This window comes from Pleurodeles waltl, chromosome 3_2, assembly GCF_031143425.1.
Source record: "Pleurodeles waltl isolate 20211129_DDA chromosome 3_2, aPleWal1.hap1.20221129, whole genome shotgun sequence".
Taxonomy (NCBI): domain Eukaryota; kingdom Metazoa; phylum Chordata; class Amphibia; order Caudata; family Salamandridae; genus Pleurodeles; species Pleurodeles waltl.
Window position 1 is genome coordinate 8,435,992 of NC_090441.1, and position 18,155 is coordinate 8,454,146.

The following is an 18,155-nucleotide window of genomic DNA, read 5'->3' on the forward strand; positions in this document are numbered from 1 at the left end:
CCGGTGACATTGAGTAGGGGTCCTGTGGGGATGAAAATGCAGTGTTATTGTATTTGCATGTGCTATCTAGTGCATGGGTTTGTTTCCCTGTATGGTTGGGATAGCCCTGGCAGCTTAGGCTTGTGTTCGTGGTGATTTTGTGGGCTAGGTGATTCTCTCTAATGGGCATACTGTGGTGATGGGTGTCCATGCAGGTCTGTGATGGGGGTCCATTGATTGGTGTTACATGCAGGGCTTGGTTTTGAGATGGGTGGGTTGTGATGGAGGGGTATATGTGAGGTGGTGGAGTGATGGGGGTGAGGGTAGGGGTAGGAGTTTGTGATGGTATGCAGGTAGGGTGGGGGATATAGTAGTAAAGATTTGACTTACCAGAGTCCAGTCTTCCTGCTACTCCTGCGAGGCCCTCAGGATGCATTATTGCCAAGACTTGCTCGTCCCATGTTGTTAGTTGTGGGGGAGGAGGTGGGGGTCCACCGCCAGTCCTCTGTACGGCTACCTGGTGTCTTGTAACCATGGAACGCACCTTCCACCACAGGTTGTTCCACCTCTTCCTGATGTCATCCCTTGTTCTTGGGTGCTGTCCCACGGGGTTCACCCTGTCCCCGATCCTCCGCCATAGCTCCATCTTCCTAGCAATGGACGTCTGCTTCACCCGTGATCCGAATAGCTGTGGCTCTACCCAGATGATTTCCTCCACCATGACCCTTAGCTCCTCCTCTGAAAACCTGGGGTGTCTTTGGGGTGCCATGGATGTGGTGTGAGTGATAATGTGTGAGGATGTGTGGGGTGATGTGTGGGGTGATGTGTTGTGGTGTGTGGTGTGAGGTGCGTGGATGGTGAAGTGGGTGATGGTGTTCTGTGACTCAGATTGAGTGGGTGCTCCTGGCTTGTGTCTCTCTCTGTTGGCAATCTTTTGTTTTCGCGGAAAGGGTTGTGGGTAATGTGGGTGTGTTTTATATTGGATTGGGTGTGTGGGTGTGGTGTGTGTATGTGTGTCAGGTGTATGTAGTTTGAATTGTCCAATGTGGTGTAGTTTTGTAAGTGTGTGTGTATTTTGAGCACGGCTGTGTGTACCGCCAATGGTTTACCGCAGTTGAAAGACCGCCGCAGTGATTTGTGGGTCCTGATACTGTGGGCGTATTCCTGTTGGCGTAACGGTGTGGGTTTTGGTACCACCAGTTTATCACTCACCTTTGGTCTGGCGGACTTGTGTGGGTGTCTGTATAGAGGCGGATTTCTCAGTGTGGGTCATAATACCCATAGAGAAATACCGCCGCGGTCACGGTATCGTGGCGGCCGTCAGCGCGGTGGTAGGCGGCATTTACCGCCAGGATTGTAATGAGGGCCTTAGTGCAAAAGGTCATTTGTTTAGGACAGGATTGTAACATTAATGCAATAACCTTAAACTTTCAACGAAAACCCAACTTTATTAAACCCACCCTTTAACATTTCCTCACTCATCCTTTTACTCAACGTCCCCACATTTTTCAATTCCATTCCCCTACACACTCCCCTTTTCCTTTCATGCCCTACTTGCTTCGTGCATCCCCCACACTCTGGGCCAGATGTAGGAAAAAAGCAATTTGCGACTTGCAAATTGCGAGTCCCTGCGACTCGCAATTTGCAAGTCGCAAATTGCTATGCAGTACGGTGTCTCAGACACCGACTGCAACTCTCAATGGGGTCGCAATGACCCACCTCATGAATATTCATGAGGTGGGTCGCAAATTGCGGCCCCATTGCGAGTATAGGCACTCGCTAACATGGAGGCCTGCTGACGTCAGCAGACCTCCATGTTAGCGACCTGCTTTTAAATAAAGCAGTTTTTTTTTTTGAAGTGTAGCCCGTTTTCCCTAAGGGAAAAAAATATTTTGGGCTCCAGTCACAAACTGGAAGGGGTCCCATGGGGACCCCTTCCAATTTGCGATTGGGTTACCATCCACTTGAAGTGGATGGTAACTGCGATGCCATTTGCGACCGCATATGCGGTCGCAAATGGTATTGCATCCCAATGCGACTCGCAAATAGGAAGGGAACACCCCTTCCTATTTGCGAGTCTGAAATGCATTTTGCGAGTCGGCAACGACTCGCAAAATGCATTTCTGCATTGGGATACGCGTTTTGCGACTCGCAAACGGCAAATTTTGCCGTTTGCGAGTCGCAAAACGTTTGCTACATCTGGCCCTCTGATCCTTCACCTGCTTGTTTTTCCCCCTGGAAGGATGGCCAAGCACGCATCTGACTCTCCACCCTCCCCCATCTACTGCCTCACTCTCCGTCACAACCTGCCCTAACCGACGTTCAAAAACCCCGCCTGCGCTCCCTCATTGTGTCCATACCTCATGACACATACCAATAATTCCTTCACCTATTGCCGGGTGGCCAAATTCCAGACCGCGCGATCAGCGGCGCGGAAAGAGGCCGGTCCCTCCCCTCAAGCCCTTTTTAAACCTCCTCCCTTAGTCCCACCCCCACCTACCTACCTCAAATCCCGCGCCTCCGCGTCACTTCCCCCTATCCTGAAAGTACCCACGGAGAGACTAGACCGGGTCTCTCTCTCTGCGGGCCCCTCCATTGGGACATACTTAAGTGACACAAACCATTTAGTGTAAAAGGTCATTTATTTAGGACAGGATTGTAACAATAATGCAATAACCTTAAACTTTCAACAAAAACCCAGCTTTATTAAACCCACCCTTTAACATTTCCTCACTCCTCCTTTTACTCAACCCCCGCATTTTTCGCTTCCATTCCTGTACACACTCCCCTTTTCCTTTCATGCCCTACTTGCTTCGTGCATCCCCCACACTCTGATCCTTCACCTGCTTGTTTTTCCCCCTGGAAGGGTGGCCAAGCCTGCATCTGACTCTCCACCCTCCCCCATCTACTGCCATCCAGCACATACCCAATTGGCATTTTGCTGCCCCACCAAAGAAAAACACTACTGCAACCTGACTTCCTTGTACCTGCCCTCTGAGCCACATCTTCTCTCCCCACAAGTCTCCAACCAGTAAACTAAGATCTGTCAGGTAATACGCGTTATCCAATTCAGACAGGTGCACACCATCGGCCCTGAAAAGTGCCTCATCCTGCTCTGTGATGTCCTTGTGCTTTAAAATTTTAATACCATGGGCCCAACAGAAAACCCTCATAGCTCGATTAAGTTTTTTGCGAGCCTGCTCCATGGCTCTATGTTTGATGGCCCCTCTCCACATTCGTCGAGGCACAAACTCAGTCCAAACCAAGCATGTGCCATGTATCCTTTGCTTAAGTAGCTCCAAGTCTCTCTGCATGTGTTGCAGTAGTGCAAGCCCCGACAGTTTCACAAGATCATTTTACCCCAGATGAATCAGGAGCAAATCAGGACAACCTTAGTTCGGCAAGCTAGAAGTTATGAAATGAAGCAGATTTCCCCACCTCATGCTGCTTTTGCCCCACCAGAAAAATTCATGCTGGTTATTAGGTAGTCCCAATGCCCATCCGTAAATCTGCTTCTCCGCAAATTTTGCTGCCCAATGGATAAACGAATGGCTGATCAGCCATTTGACCATCATGTCCTTCTGTGGACCTGACACGCATCCTGTAAAGAAAACAAACTATAAGAATGTTTTCAAACTTGTTCCCGTACCCCAACAACCCCAAACCGTCCCTGCCCTAACCCAATCTGTTTAAAAAACTAGACACACCACCCTAAGGCCTCACATAGCGCTCGCAGCATCTAGACTTCCATCTCCCTATAGTCCTGATCTTCGCCCAGTCCCAACCCAAATGCGCCGCAGCAGTAGCCGCCCCAATTCGGAATTAATGCATGCCGAAATCGAGAGCTTGGCAACCCATCCACCTTAAAGCCATCCTTAAAACTTGCAAAAGCTGGAATCTTGTAAGCTTAGCACCAGATTTATGTATAAAAAACCCATTCTCTCTTGAATCTCCCCGCACACTCTGGAACCTCAGCCATTCCACAGCTGGACATGCCACTGCATTACCACCTTTTTCTAACCCCACCCATTTACCTTTCCCTAACTGATCAGTCTTGGATTGCCTGAGCCAAATTCCCAAACGCTCTCCATGCAGACAAACCTCCCCAACGAGCACACCTACAGCTCTTCCTACCCCCAACAGCTCAGATACTCGAAAGGCGCCAAAAAACATCCACACCATGCATAAACAGAAAAGCGCCAATTCGTAATCACTTGCACAACACACAGGCAAAACGTGTAATAATTCAAGCAACAATTCGAAAGTAATGGGCTCCCTTGACGCCCTACCTGAACCTGCTCTGACCCTACCCCAGCCCTTCAACATCTTCCCCAACAAATCATCCCTAGCTGGATCATAGCCAAAAAACAACTTTCCGTAAAATGAGACCCCTGCCAATTTACCACCAATGGTAGCGGGTGACAGACCTTTCTGTATCATGAAAAGCGCGAAGCGCAACGCGTGAAACTTGAGGTCTTTAAACATTCTGTAACCAAAAATTGTCCAAAAACATCTAGGAGGATTGAAAATCCAACCATGCCAGTCGGTAACTCTGCCGAGTGGATTCCGCTAAAGACATCTCCACCAGCCCAGTGATCATCATGCCCCCCACTCCCAAATGTCTGCCGGGACCGTAGTCTTGTTCCGCTCTGCTCCTGGTGCCCGGCTGGGAAAACTTTGCCACTGTGAACAAGACAGGGAATCTGCAATCTCGTTTTATACCCCAGGTATGTGTGCAGCTTTGAAAATAACATTTAATGACAAGAATCGAAGCATGAACTGGCGCAGCAAATGTAAAACCCTGAGATCCTTAGCTCTCTGCCTGTTGACCAACTCAACAACCGTCATGTTGTCAACATGAAAAAGCAAGCTCATGACCGCATAAGGCCAATGCCACGAGGAGTGGAAAAAATTCTAGAAAAGCAATGCTCCTACCCTGCTGCAACCATTGTCTGGGCCATGACTCTGCGCACCATCTTCCGTCCCAAAAAAGCCCAAAACCTGAGGCTCCAGCTGTATCCAAAAAAATCTGTACCTGCCAAACTGTATCTTCTTCACAGAAAAACATGGAGACACCATTAAACTGTGTCAAAAAGGTTTCCCACACCCTGACATCCTCCCTCAAAGCTACAGACACACGTATCCTGTGGTGTGGCAATACCGCTCCAGACATAGCTAAACCCAAACACCTTCAAAAAGTCCTACCCCCCCGGACCACCCTGCAGGCGAAGTTAAGGTAACCCAGCAGCCTCTGTGCTGTGCGCAGGTCAATCTTGTGCAATACACATACGCTTCCCAAGAAAACCAAAATTTCCGCTACCTTAGCCGCTGGCATTCTGGCGACCAAAGCGTTCGCATCTAATTCAATGCCCAAAAATGTCAGTACAGACTGTGGTCCTTCTGTTTTCTCGGGAGCCAAAGGCACCCCCACCTGTTGAGACAGATCCTGAAAAGAAACCAGGGCCCTCCCACAATCTTCGGACCTGGCTGTTCCTACAAAAATGAAATCATCCAAATAGTGAGTCATTGCACGATGCCCACTAATTTTTACAAAAACTCACTGCAAAAAGGTACTGAATGCCTCAAAAAGCACACAAGAAATGGCGCAACCCATTGGGAGAACTCTGTCAACATAGATTGCCCCATCAAATTGCATACCCAACAAATCAAAATCCTCCGGGTGTATCGGCAGCAGCCTGAAAGCTGATTGGATGTCGCATTTTGCCAACTCCGCTCCCTTGCCACACCCCCTGACCAATTTGATGGCATCCTCCACAGATGCATACACCACTTTAGTATCTTCTGGTGCAATGAAATCATTAACCGATGCACCCTCCAGCCATGACAAGTGATGAATCAGGCAAAATTCACCTGGCACCTTTTTTGGTACTACGCCCAAAGGGGAGATCATAAGGTCCCTACTTGGCCATTCATAAAAAGGGCCCACAATTCTGCCCAAAGACACCTCTTTAGCCACTTTGTTCCTTACAACTTGTGGCATTTCTCTGGCAGACCACAAATTGTCTGCCCACCGCCTTACTCTTGGACCCTGATAACTAACCCGAAAACCCTCCCGAAAACCCCAGGCTAACTTACAAGCCGTGGCCTTATCCGGATAGCTATGTAGCCAGGGCAGAAAAGCCTCCAGCCTAATTGGCGTAGGAGCCCTTTGGCGCAGGAGCACCCTGCATGCATCTTCCCTTGGACGCTCTCCATTGCTCAGCTGGGCTAGAGAGGGAAAAACATTGTGTAACCGGGTATCGACCCCATCACTTGGAGCAATCGTGCTTGAACTTGCAGGGCTGTCTGGAACAAAAACCTTTATTAAAGTTCCAACAGGCTCCTGTCGTAGGTACCGGGGTCCGTTGACCCACACCCACCCCTCCTTGGGCGGGACGGGCCTGAAAAAGCTTGTAAACCACTGGCAGGCTGCTCGCAGTGTGTGTAGATGCCGTGGACTGCGAAGACGCTATCCACTGCATCCACAATTCCCGATCTACATCTTCCCAAGGCTTATCAGGATTTACATTCACCCTTGCCCTGAACTCCTCGTCGTAACTCAACCAAGCAAAACCCCTGAAGTGTATCTGGGCTTTTCTTATAATATCCATATATTTGAAGAGCGCTATGGCCCTGTCTGGGAGCTTTTCACAATATGTACTTGCAAAAATCAAAAATGCCGAGGTCCAGTTATCCATCATAATGGGGACTCTCGGTCTACGCGATAACTCCCACTCTTCTTCCTTAGAGCCCTCCTTGGCTTGTATATTCCTATGTAGGAGCTTAAAAACATCTACATACTCATGCTTCCATATCCTAGCCTTCATTTTATCCGCTACATGAGAACGCAAAGGCATGGCCAGCCCCATGTATGGAAGCTGCTTCTTGTGTCCCCCTCCCTTCCTTGTCTTCGGACCCTGTAGCCTCCCCAACCGCCTTGTCTCCTGCCTTGCTCCCAGCTGGTGTACCTGCGTACTTAGCCTTTGCACTGTCACTGCTCTGCATGACCCCTTCCACAGGTGTGTCATGGATTGAAAAATCACCTACTCCATTCGACTTACGTGTGCTGGCGACACTGAAACCAGAACCGTCCTCCCAAACCGGCCACCAATGACCCTTCCCTCTGCCTCGTGCCCCCAAAGGCCGTGAAACCTTCCGTATCCCTCGACCACGTGCCAGACCTTGCCGCACCTCTTGTGGTTCACCACCAGACATGTGATCCTGCAAGATAGAAACAGAAGTAGGGGTTGCACCGCTCCTGCACCCTCTCCCCCTCCCTTTGCCGCTGCTCACCTCTGCCTCCCGAATCTCCCCGTCCTCCCACTCATACATCTATTCATCATAATCGAGTTCCACCACATCCTCCTCATCCATCTCCCACCTGTGGTAAACACCACCACTCATCAGCGTGTTATTCAATGAATCTTCCTCAAGACCGTCATGGCGCACACCATCTCTGTGGAGGCCCCGATCCTGTGTTGTAGAGAAGGCCGCTGAAGACCCCTCTAGTGCTTCTGACCAACGTGCTGAGGCCGTGTTGCACCCCGTTGGCATCACCTTCTTTCTGCCAGTCTCACACACTGGCATTGTCCTTCTGCACCCTTCGTGGCTGTGTGCGCCACTCATGCTCATCGTGCTGCCCGACCCTCCGGCCGCACAAGCCTCCTGGCCCCTCCCCACCTCTACCTGCGGTACCCAAACCCAGCTATCCCGACCTGATGCCTGAGACGGGGTTCCATATTCTCCACAACTTCAGCTGCCCTCTTTAGCTGCCTGCCTTTTGTCCCTGCCCCATCCCTGTCCCTACACAACTGTGCCCACCTCTCCTCTGTCTCCCCCACTATACACCGTTGCTCCTGAATTCTGGCCTCCAGGTCCCATGCCTCCCCCAAGTCTAACCTGCCCCGCCGGGGCCCACCCAACACTGTTGCTTCTTGCCCCACTCCAGTCCCCCCCAGCCTTTTCTGCCTGCCCACTCCCTACCTTGGCCTTGACTGGGCCACCCTCTGTCCTGCCAGCACTCTTGCCCTTCTTTTTAATTGGGGGCCCCCCACTCTTCACCAGCACTGTGCCACCCCTGGGCAATGAAAGGTCCAAAGGGGACATATCTGTACTGGGCTGTGCCCCCTCCTGACCTCCATGATCCACAACTAGCCCAGGCCCAGTGTTCACCAGTTTTACATTACTGTCTACAGGGGCCCCATCTGATTGTTCCTCTGTCCCCACATCATCAGCTGACTCCCCCCCTGCCGTGACTCTCCCAAATCTTGAAGGGCCAAGGGGGCAGATGCTTCGCGGCCAACCCCCCCGCCGTTTTCTTGGGCTTTTGAGCCCTTTTTGGTGAAACACACGCGACTACAACAGCCGCTACGCAGCCCGACGCGCTGCGCGTCGGCCGCACCATGCCGACCCAGGCCTGATCGAGTATGCCAGGCCTGAGTAAGTCGGCTTGGCTGGCTTCATCTAACACGCAAAGCGCGGCCTTCACAGCCTCAGCGTTGTGGCTTGTTGCCATGGCACTGAGGCAAAATGCCTAAAAGAAAGAACCTTGCCGCTAATGGCAAATTGAAACCTGCCACAAACACTTGCCTTAACCAAATGCTCCCCCTAAAGGTCAGGCCAAATTCCAGACCGTGTGATGAGCGGCGCAGAAAGAGGCTGGTCCCTCCCTTCAAGCCCCTTTTAAGCCCCCTCCCCTTGTCCCAACCCCACCTCCAATCCCGTCTCCTCCGCGTCACTTCCCCCTATCCCGAAAGTACCCGCAGAGAGACTAGACAGGTTCTCTCTCTCCGCGGGCCCCTCCATTGTTATTTTTTTCTGCAAAATTTCAGAAAGTTATTAGAAAACTTTTCAACTTGCCAGATTTTGTCTGGTTTTCTCTTAGCCGCACCCACAGAAATCTTGTAGCTTTTGTGACAGTTCGTGGTGCAGGTATGTCTACCTAACCATTACAAAATGGTACTACATCAAATATAATTTACAGAAAACACTACGGCACAGAAAAGTTCTGCAAAAGAAAAACTTGCACAGAAATATTCTACTCGCATTTTACAGCTTGGCTCAGTTCAATAAGGGTTAAATTATTTCACTTAAGCCCTGGCTTTAAGGCCCTTGGGCTTAATGGTTTGTGTGATTTTACCAGCCCTTCCGAGATTCAGGGCCTAATAAGGGGTAACCGATGGAATCTCCGTTTGCCCACCCATCTGCACATCTTCACTACTCCCAACCTCTTTTCCTCATGCAAATTTTGTCAGGTGTTTCCTGATTAAATATCCACAGGGAAAATTCTCAGATGTGTATTATTTTCAACAACCCAGAATACTGTGGTTGGCGGCAAACGCTGTTTCCACTTGATACCTGTATTTCTGAGACACTGATGAAGTTAAATTCCCATGCAGAGAAAACCTTTGCAGAGTCAAAGGTTAAAGAGGACATCACAAAATGTGCAAAGGGTAAAAATGTGGGAACAATGCAGGCAAGAATAAAAACTTTCACACCACTAATGTTGAGCTTCTGTGAATTACCTGGTGATTTATGTAAGGGTGTACATGTTGTGATGTAAACGGCAATGCAGACAACTAAACTATTCAATGACAAGTAGAAAATGTTTCCTGTTTTTCTACACCTGCACAGCCTTGTATCCATATCCAGGTATTTATGTATCCCGATCCAGAAGACCAGGATGCGTAGAGAATCTCACACTTTCAATTCTGATGCCCTCACCTGACTACATCCGTTTTCAATATGAAATTTGCACCAGGCAGTATGTATGCAACTTCTGCTCAACCAAGATGAGTCCTCATGAAGGCACACACAAGACTGTAAACCCTTATTTTTGTGCAGATAAAACATAAACAACTCAGTTTCTTATCTACTTCTTTTGTTGATTTATCTGTAAGATAGCTCAGTAGGTCCAGCTCCTGCAACAAAGGGCTGTGTCCCACTTGCAGGTGACAAGTTCAGAACACATCATGGCCGATTCACTCTTTCTCCTTCAGAAATCAATACAATAATCATAACTAAGCTGGATAAAATTAGCCACTGCCTTATTCTTTGGTGCAAAATCAGGTGCAATGATTTTCACCTTTTTCGCACATTCCCCAACTATTGTGGAGTTCAGATAGTGCTCACACTTCCGTTTTGCACGGGTGATTGCCACCGGATTCCACCTGGTGGCCATTGCTGATGAAAAATTGTGACCTGGGTTATTGATCAGTGCTGAACTGGACGCATAAAATCGCTTTTGCAAGTTATTTTAACAAACAAATAACGAACGGGTGCAAAGGAACACCACAAGGTTTTTTTGCAACAGAGAGTTTCTGAGTGTGAAACATCAATTCAGATGTTATGGTTTTCGAATTATGAATACGTAAGATTCTATTTATTAGAAAATAGAACATTTCGTATTGAAAATAAGGTCTCACTAGGAGACGGATCAAGGAGATTATCAAGTTTCTATTGGGTAAGCAGCACACACACTTAACCAATTGTCAAACAATAGTATTCAACTGAACTCCGTACAAGATACTTAATTTTTAAAGGGACAGAGCACCCAAAATGTTACGTTTGATGATGATTTGTGTGGTCTATTTTAAAACTTTCTTTAGCTTTGTAAAATACTGGGTTTAAAACAAAAACCTTCTCTGAAGGACTGTGCTCTGAGTGTCAGGTGGCAGCTGTGCAGGCTCCACTGCCAGAGAAGACTGATCGACCTCCCTTTATTGAGTAGGAAAACAAGTACATTCGCAAATCACTCTCAACATCTGACCATCATTGTCTCGTTTTCCTTGAGAGCACAAAACCAACCCCAGCCAATAACTACTGGATTAACCGCCAATTTTTAGGCTCTAGAGTTGCGTGCTGCCCAGCATGAAGTGCTTCAATGTCTTGTCAGTGGCAGTAAGCGCTATATAAATGAAATTACAATACAATACAGTAATACTGACTCTAATCAGTTTATGTTTTTTCGTTCATAGTGAAAGAAGCTTTGGGCCTGATCTAGATCTTGGCTGTAATGGTCCCGCCGTTGTTTTTTCGATGGAAAACCCATATGCCTACTAGGCGGTCCGCCTGCCCAATTTAGATGTTGGCACCCCCTAGCCAATAACCAACCAGAGTTCCACCGACTGCCAGAACTTCCTAACCGCATTGATGGCGCTATAGGAAAAAGCGGCTGACAGCGGGACTCCAGCCACCTTTCGAGCAGATTTGGATGTGCATTCCCACCAAGCCATCTGTGGGGGGTGCTACCTCAACACCTGAGTTGGCAGATTGGAGAAGAAATTAGGTAAAAATCTACCTTTTTTGCCCACTGTCTGTTTTAGACTGGACATGACTGGACAAGACCTTCAACCTTCAAAGATAGGGAATCCGCTTTGCCAGTCTACGTTGTGTGGTCACTGCACATGAGCTCAGGACCATTGCAGTCATATATATAGTTCACAGTAATTTAAAAAAATTACTGTGACACGCATATGTCGGGAACACAGTTGTGTCAGACATGGATGGATACACACTGGTACAAGGCACATATCTCACACATACACAGATTTCATTTTGGTGCCCGTATTCAATGCCAAATAAATGCTGGCACGAAAATGATGTAACATTCACACTTGTCAAGTATGTCCAGGTGTGCACATGAAAAGGGGATCTGAACCTGTGATGTTGTGCTTCCAGCTGTGCATGTAAGTCAGTATGTGTGTGTGTGCGTGCGATTGGATTGGCTGGTTGAGATGAAGGGACCTGGATTGGGTGATGTGGTTGTGTCAGATTGTGTGCCACTTGCATATGAGTCTGATTTTGTTATGTATGTTTGGTTGTGGGTTGTGTTGCTGTGTGACATTCAGGTGAGTGTCATTGTTGTGTGGTGGTCATTGTCATGATGTGCGTAGTTGTGCTTTTGTGTGAGTGTTTTAGTAGATGAGTGTGTACTTGTGTTGGTTGTCGTGGCTGTGTCATGTGTGGGTGTAGTGTCAATAGTGTGTGTATGTTGTGTCATGAATGTACGGCAATGTGATTTTTCGGCCAGTAGATTGCCTGCAGGATTGTAACATCTAAATATGGTCGGCGGAAAACCGCCAGCCTGACGGCTCAGAAGAGCACTCCGTCGTGGCGCTTGGCAGCCCCAATACATCTAAATATGGCATTTGTGACATTGACTACTTGACAGAGTACTCAGGTCCGCCACCACGGCAGATTGGCGGTAATATCGTCAAGATATTAATCAGGCCCTTTGTCGATGTTGCTTGGTACAACTATCCCTTGTTTCTGTGACTTTGCATGTTAAATATAGATTTTTTGCCACATCATCTCACTTAGAAAAAAAAATCCCCTGGCGAGACAGTTAAAGAGTGAAGGTAGTGGGGCAGTGGCAAAAGTTGGCCATCAGAAGTGCCTTGTGTAGAAGACATATCGGCAAAATTGCCATCCTGTGTACAAAATGTAAATGCAATCTTAGCCATGTTTTTTTACTGCCTGTGACTGCCAAGTCCAGTATGGTGGTACCGGTCAGTTAAAAGCTAGCAAGCTCCCACTGTGTCAAGGATATTGATGTTTCATGTTCCAAAACCACTCCCTGGTCAGAAGGAATGTTTTTGCTAAGTGAACATTTCTCTGCCAGTCCACTATGCCATAATATCATACCAACCTGGCATTGCATTTTCCTCATTGAAAACTGCTCCAGTGGAAGGAACACTTGTTGGCAAAAAAGTCCCACAAACTCTAAACATGGTGGGGTGGTTGTGGTTTAGAGGGCAAGAAGGGTGCCTCCGCTCCCCAGGGCATTTGTTGTTGGTCATCGCGCCAGAGCCTAAATAAGAGTCAAAGCCTTGCTGAATTAATTAAAGGTTTATTATGATAGCCTCAACTGATCACTTGAATGGCTCTTGTTTCCAGAAAGGTTCACAACATTTTAGAACCAGGATCACATTTTGATGTAACCTTTGGGGAGAAAAGGAACCGGCGCATCTTTGGGCAGGACTGTGATACAAGGAGAGAAGCTACAAGTTTGAAAAGAGAACAAAAGAAAGATGAATCAGCTTTCTTGCAAATCCCTCGTCATGCCATGATTTATGGGTTCACATGTTTTGGATTCCTCACATTGTAAGCATTTGTACGAAACAGAAATGCCACCATCATTAAGAATCTTGGAAAAGAGAGGCCAATGTGTTTTCACAAGTGTGCCTCCACTTAATGGCTTTTGTCCTGAGATCACCCTTGCACGCTGATTTAGTTCCCTTGCTGAGTAGTTTGGTAATATGATGAGAGTAACTGCACTGCCCTCTTATTCATGCAGCCAAATTTGTCAAAAGCAATTTTCGGCGTTGGCCATCCATTGTTAATGCACTGTCTAGTGTAATGTGAAAAGCACAGTAGTTCGGTACCACTGTCATTTTCCATTCGTAGCAAATCCATTTACACATTTATTATTTTTTCAAATAATTTAATACTATTCAAATGGCCAGATATTTTTCAGATATGTGTCCAAATATTACACAGAGACTTGTCAGTGATGTTGTGTCCATTTAAATTATAACAACATTCACTTATCTCCTATACCACACATGGACAGTTATCATTTAAATGTAGCCATGCACATACCTCGACCTTTCTTTCATTGATTTTGGTCACCATGTTGGTAAGGGGAAGCTAGAGTTTTGCTGCATCATAAATATTATCAGAAGCTAACAATAATGTGTTTTTTCTTGTTGTACTAGATAGTATTGCGATATTTTTGTGTTGTGCTGACAGCGATTGAGTTCTGAAATTCACCTTTTAATGAAACTCCCTGGTTGATAACATTCTTCAAGTTGGCATTTTTGACCAAGTAACATAGAAAAAATACAGATTAGTTCACAATCCTCTTTAGACAAAGGTGACGGACTCCTGCCAATCTGTGCAATCGCCCCTATCCAGCTCCCACCCAAAAATATATTATTATTGTCATCATTATCACATATTTGGGGCGCGGACGAACAGGCAAAGATGGAGTACGTGCTTTAGCTGTACTCCGCGCCATCCACCCTGCATTCGTGGTGAAACACCGCTCAGGGCCGGGCATCTGCGCTGCTTCCTTCCGGGCTGTAGCCGCTACAAGGTGCCATCCCGCTGTCCAGGGTGCAGACAGTTTCAGCACCACTTATCTTCTGGACGATGACCAGACTGCGAGGCGCTCAACTCTGAGGAGGGAAAGATGGCGGACAACATGAAGTGCTGACGTGCGTGCACGCCAGCTGAGTCCGTCCTGTCTGACTGTCTCCACCTGAAGACCTGCCAGACTTATGCAGGGACACGCGCTATCACCTATTGGGCCCCAGGTGCCCATACCAGGGCACGGCCACCACGCCGCTTGCTACCCGGACCTGAGGCCTCACGGTGGCCCTGTCAGTGGGCATCCCACACCAGGCCTGCTGCTGCTGTGAGGAGGTGTCTGGGGACCTGCACCAGTGGTTATGAACCCCAGGGGAGACAGAGATCCGACCCTGGGCGACCTTCAGACTCCCACCGGAGGCCATTGTATCCAGTGTTACTCAGGCCGCATGTGAGAGGAAAGCCGGCTTGGTGCTATTCAACCCGACTGCCCTGCTGACATGTTTCACTTACTGCCCCCTGCATCTGCCGATTCCCCGGGGACTGACAGCTCACCTTCGGGCTCACATTGAGATCTCCGGTGCACGGATTGAGGCAGGGGCTCCACACTGCACCATCTCATGCTGTGACACATTTGGACTGTCCCCCTGGTGAGGGATCTGCGCTGGGACAACTGCCGTTGCCTGATCTGAGGGCCCACAGGTATGGCGCTGCATGCTTCCCAGGTGAGGCCTTGTTGGCAACGGAATCCCCAGGTTGCTCTACGTCCCTGAATTGTGGGATATACGCCTCCCCGCATACTACCTTACCTGTAAATTGAGCCGATTAGATGCTGATGGCGTGCACTATAGCCAACAAGTGGACTGAGGGGAAGCCCCCTCCCATTGTGCATACCTTCATGGCATCCCAGTCTTGGTGACAAGGTGTGGCCCATGCAGAGGACACCCCAGAAGTCGCATCAGGGCAGAGCTAGGGACCAAGCCTCTTGACCTGCCCTTCAAGGACCCCTATGACTGCGGCTTGCAGCGGACCTACCTGTGCTGTGGGCTGCTAGCACAGTAGAGCCCACGATAAAGACTGAACTCGATGGTAGAAACCCTCCTCACGCCAAGGCCTTCAGTATAGTGGTGTGTGACTATAGGGTGACATTGACCTTGCGGTCCATCGCCGCTTTCAGGACCTCCCTTTGGGGCCCTCAAACTCCAGCAAGCAGATCTGGACTGCCATTGCTGATGAGATTGGTGCACGAAGCACCACTAGGCCATCAGTGTCCATATTGTGTCTCGACCTGACATGGCCATGGGACACCCACCTGGTGGAAACTGGGCACTTCAACTTTACCTCTGGGTGCCTACTGAACAGAGACCAATGGACACAACATCTGCCTCTGTTCCCCTATGTTGACTGAGACATCCTTCACTTCGCCTTAACCACTCTACAACACTGCTGAGAATGGAGACCTTCCTTGCAGTCGTAAACAGATTTGTTCACCATTTTCTGTCCATCTTCCTCATCTTCACATGTGCCACATATCACATGGACTCAGCCTTAGGCTCCCCTACTTTGCTGACATCTGGGTGGAGCCAGATCTACCCCCAGCCCTAAAGAACAATGGACCACCCAAAGAACACTGCATCAACAACAAAGCCAATACAACCATATCCTCCTTCTACTGTGCTGGACACCCCTGTACGGGAAGCAACAGATTAAATCTTGGCGCCACCGCAGGATAAGAAGGGTCAAGTCTTATCCGCTATCAAAAACTCTCAGAAATCGATGGAGAGTGCCCTGGGATCCCTAGTCACAGAATTGAGCTTCCTTAGGGACGACCACTGGAACCTCATGGACTGGTTAACAGAAGGTGAGAAAACACTGGTAATGCTACAGCATCAAACACCGGACAACCAATGAGTCATTTGCGATCTGCAGGAGCTGGTCCGCATGAACTGACAATGCTGAAGGCCTCTCCCAGAGGAGCAATGCCCATATCCTGGGCTGTCCCAAAGGAGTAGAGAGAAAAGACCCCCTGTTGTTCTTAGACACATGGTTCTGATCTTTCGTCCTGCCTACCACCTCAATGCTTTCTTCTCCCAGGACAGGGTGCTTCGAGTCCAGACACATCGCCCACCACCAGGTGGCCAATTTCTCAATTTTCGAGATCGGGATGCCATTCTACAAGTGGCCAGAGAATAAGCACATCATGCTCTTTCCAGATTATACATTGACAGTCTAACATCAGTAAACCACCTTTCTTGAAGGTCTCAGGCAATTGGGGGTCCAATACTTCCTGCTCTTCCCAGCACGGCTCAAGATCCTGCACCAGGGCAAGGCCCATTTCTTAACAACCCCCAAAAAGGAATGGGAATGAATAGGCAATCACTCTGATACCTCCTTGGGTGAATCAACAGCAAACCATTTAGACCACCCTGACTGAACCGGAAGTGACTGAACCACTCTCAAAAGGGCTCCCCTCCTCCTTCCCCAATGTCACCATCCTAAAGGCCTCAGCAGTGGAGCAGATGATTGAAAACCACAGGCAAGCTCGCAAAGCTGCAGCACACTTGGGTTTGGAGGCTGCACCTTTGGAATTGGACAGTGGTTCCCACATTTTCTCCTCATATGGTGACTCTGACTCTTTTCTGGCTTCTTCCCGCACCACACCACCCCTCCCACTGGTGACACCCCAAACAGCAGAAATCCTAATCAGATCATCTTATGAACTTTTACATCATTCTATATCCAGTGTGCTTCACAATTTACATGATCTGTAATTACTCACATGCCCCTCGGAACCAGCTGAACCTGAAGTTAGACCACTTCACTACATTAGGAATCCATTGCTGGGCCCGACTCAATTGAAATATTGCACAGGGTGGATCACGCTCACCCCCATTTGGATTCTCAATATGACCACTCCCCCACTCACTAAGGTTAGCCATTACTGACACACAGTTTGGGACCTCTGCCAGTTTGGGTCCTCTTCACAAAATCTTCAGCGCCTGTTCTACCTTCACGATCAGGTCCAAGGATGGTATCTGTTTAAAATGGGGTTTTTGGTTGGCAGTCAGGTTGCCCTCTGTCCAAGCAAGAACCCTCACTCTAGTCAGGGTAAGTCACACACAATCCAAAATCAGCCTGTGCTCAACCTCCGGTAAACAAAGTCTCTTTCAAACACAAAGTACCTGGTTTCTGGTGGAAAATCTCCTCAGAGGGCCACAAAGGAAGAGGTGCGTGGAAAAAGGGTGTGTGCGTCGATTTCTCCCCAGCACACATGGACTTGCGTCGTTATTTTCCACGCGGGGAAGTCGTGCGTCGTTTTCCGGCGCGCGGACAGTCTCTTTCTGTGGGTCGCGGGGATTACCAGATGTCCCGGGTCTGTGCGTGGATTTTCCTGCTTGTTTTCCGGCTGCGCGTCGTTCTGCGGGGCTGCACGTCGAAGTTTCGATCTCACGGCAGGCGTCGCGTCGATTTCTCCTGCGGAGTCGGGCGGCGTTGTCCTTGCGAGGCCGTGCGTCAAAGTTTTGATCTCACGGCAGGCGTCGCGTCGATTTCTCCTGCGGAGTCGGGCGGCGTTGTCCTTGCGAGGCCGTGCGTCAAAGTTTTGATCTCACGGCAGGCGTCGCGTCGATTTCTTCTGGGAAGTCGGGCAGCGTTGTCCTTGCGAGTCCGTGCGTCAAAGTTTCGATCTCACGGCAGGCGTCGCGTCGATTTCTCCCGGGAAGTCGGGCGGCGTTGTCCTTGCGAGGCCGTGCGTCAAAGTTTCGGTCGTCCCGAAGGCGTCGCGTTGATCAGCGTCGGTGTGCGGCGTTTTTCTTGCCGCGGAACAAGCTGTGCGTCGAAAAGTTCAGCGCACGGAGCGTCCAAGAGGAAGAGAGAAGTCTTTTTGGTCCTGAGACTTCAGGGAACAGGAGGCAAACTCTATCCAAGCCCTTGGAGAGCACTTTTACAGCCAGGCAAGAGTTCAGCAAGGCAGCAGGCCAACAGCAAGGCAGCAGTCCTTTGTAGAGAAGCAGACAGGTGAGTCCTTTGAGCAGCCAGGCAGTTCTTCTTGGCAGGATGTAGTTTCTGGTTCAGGTTTCTTCTCC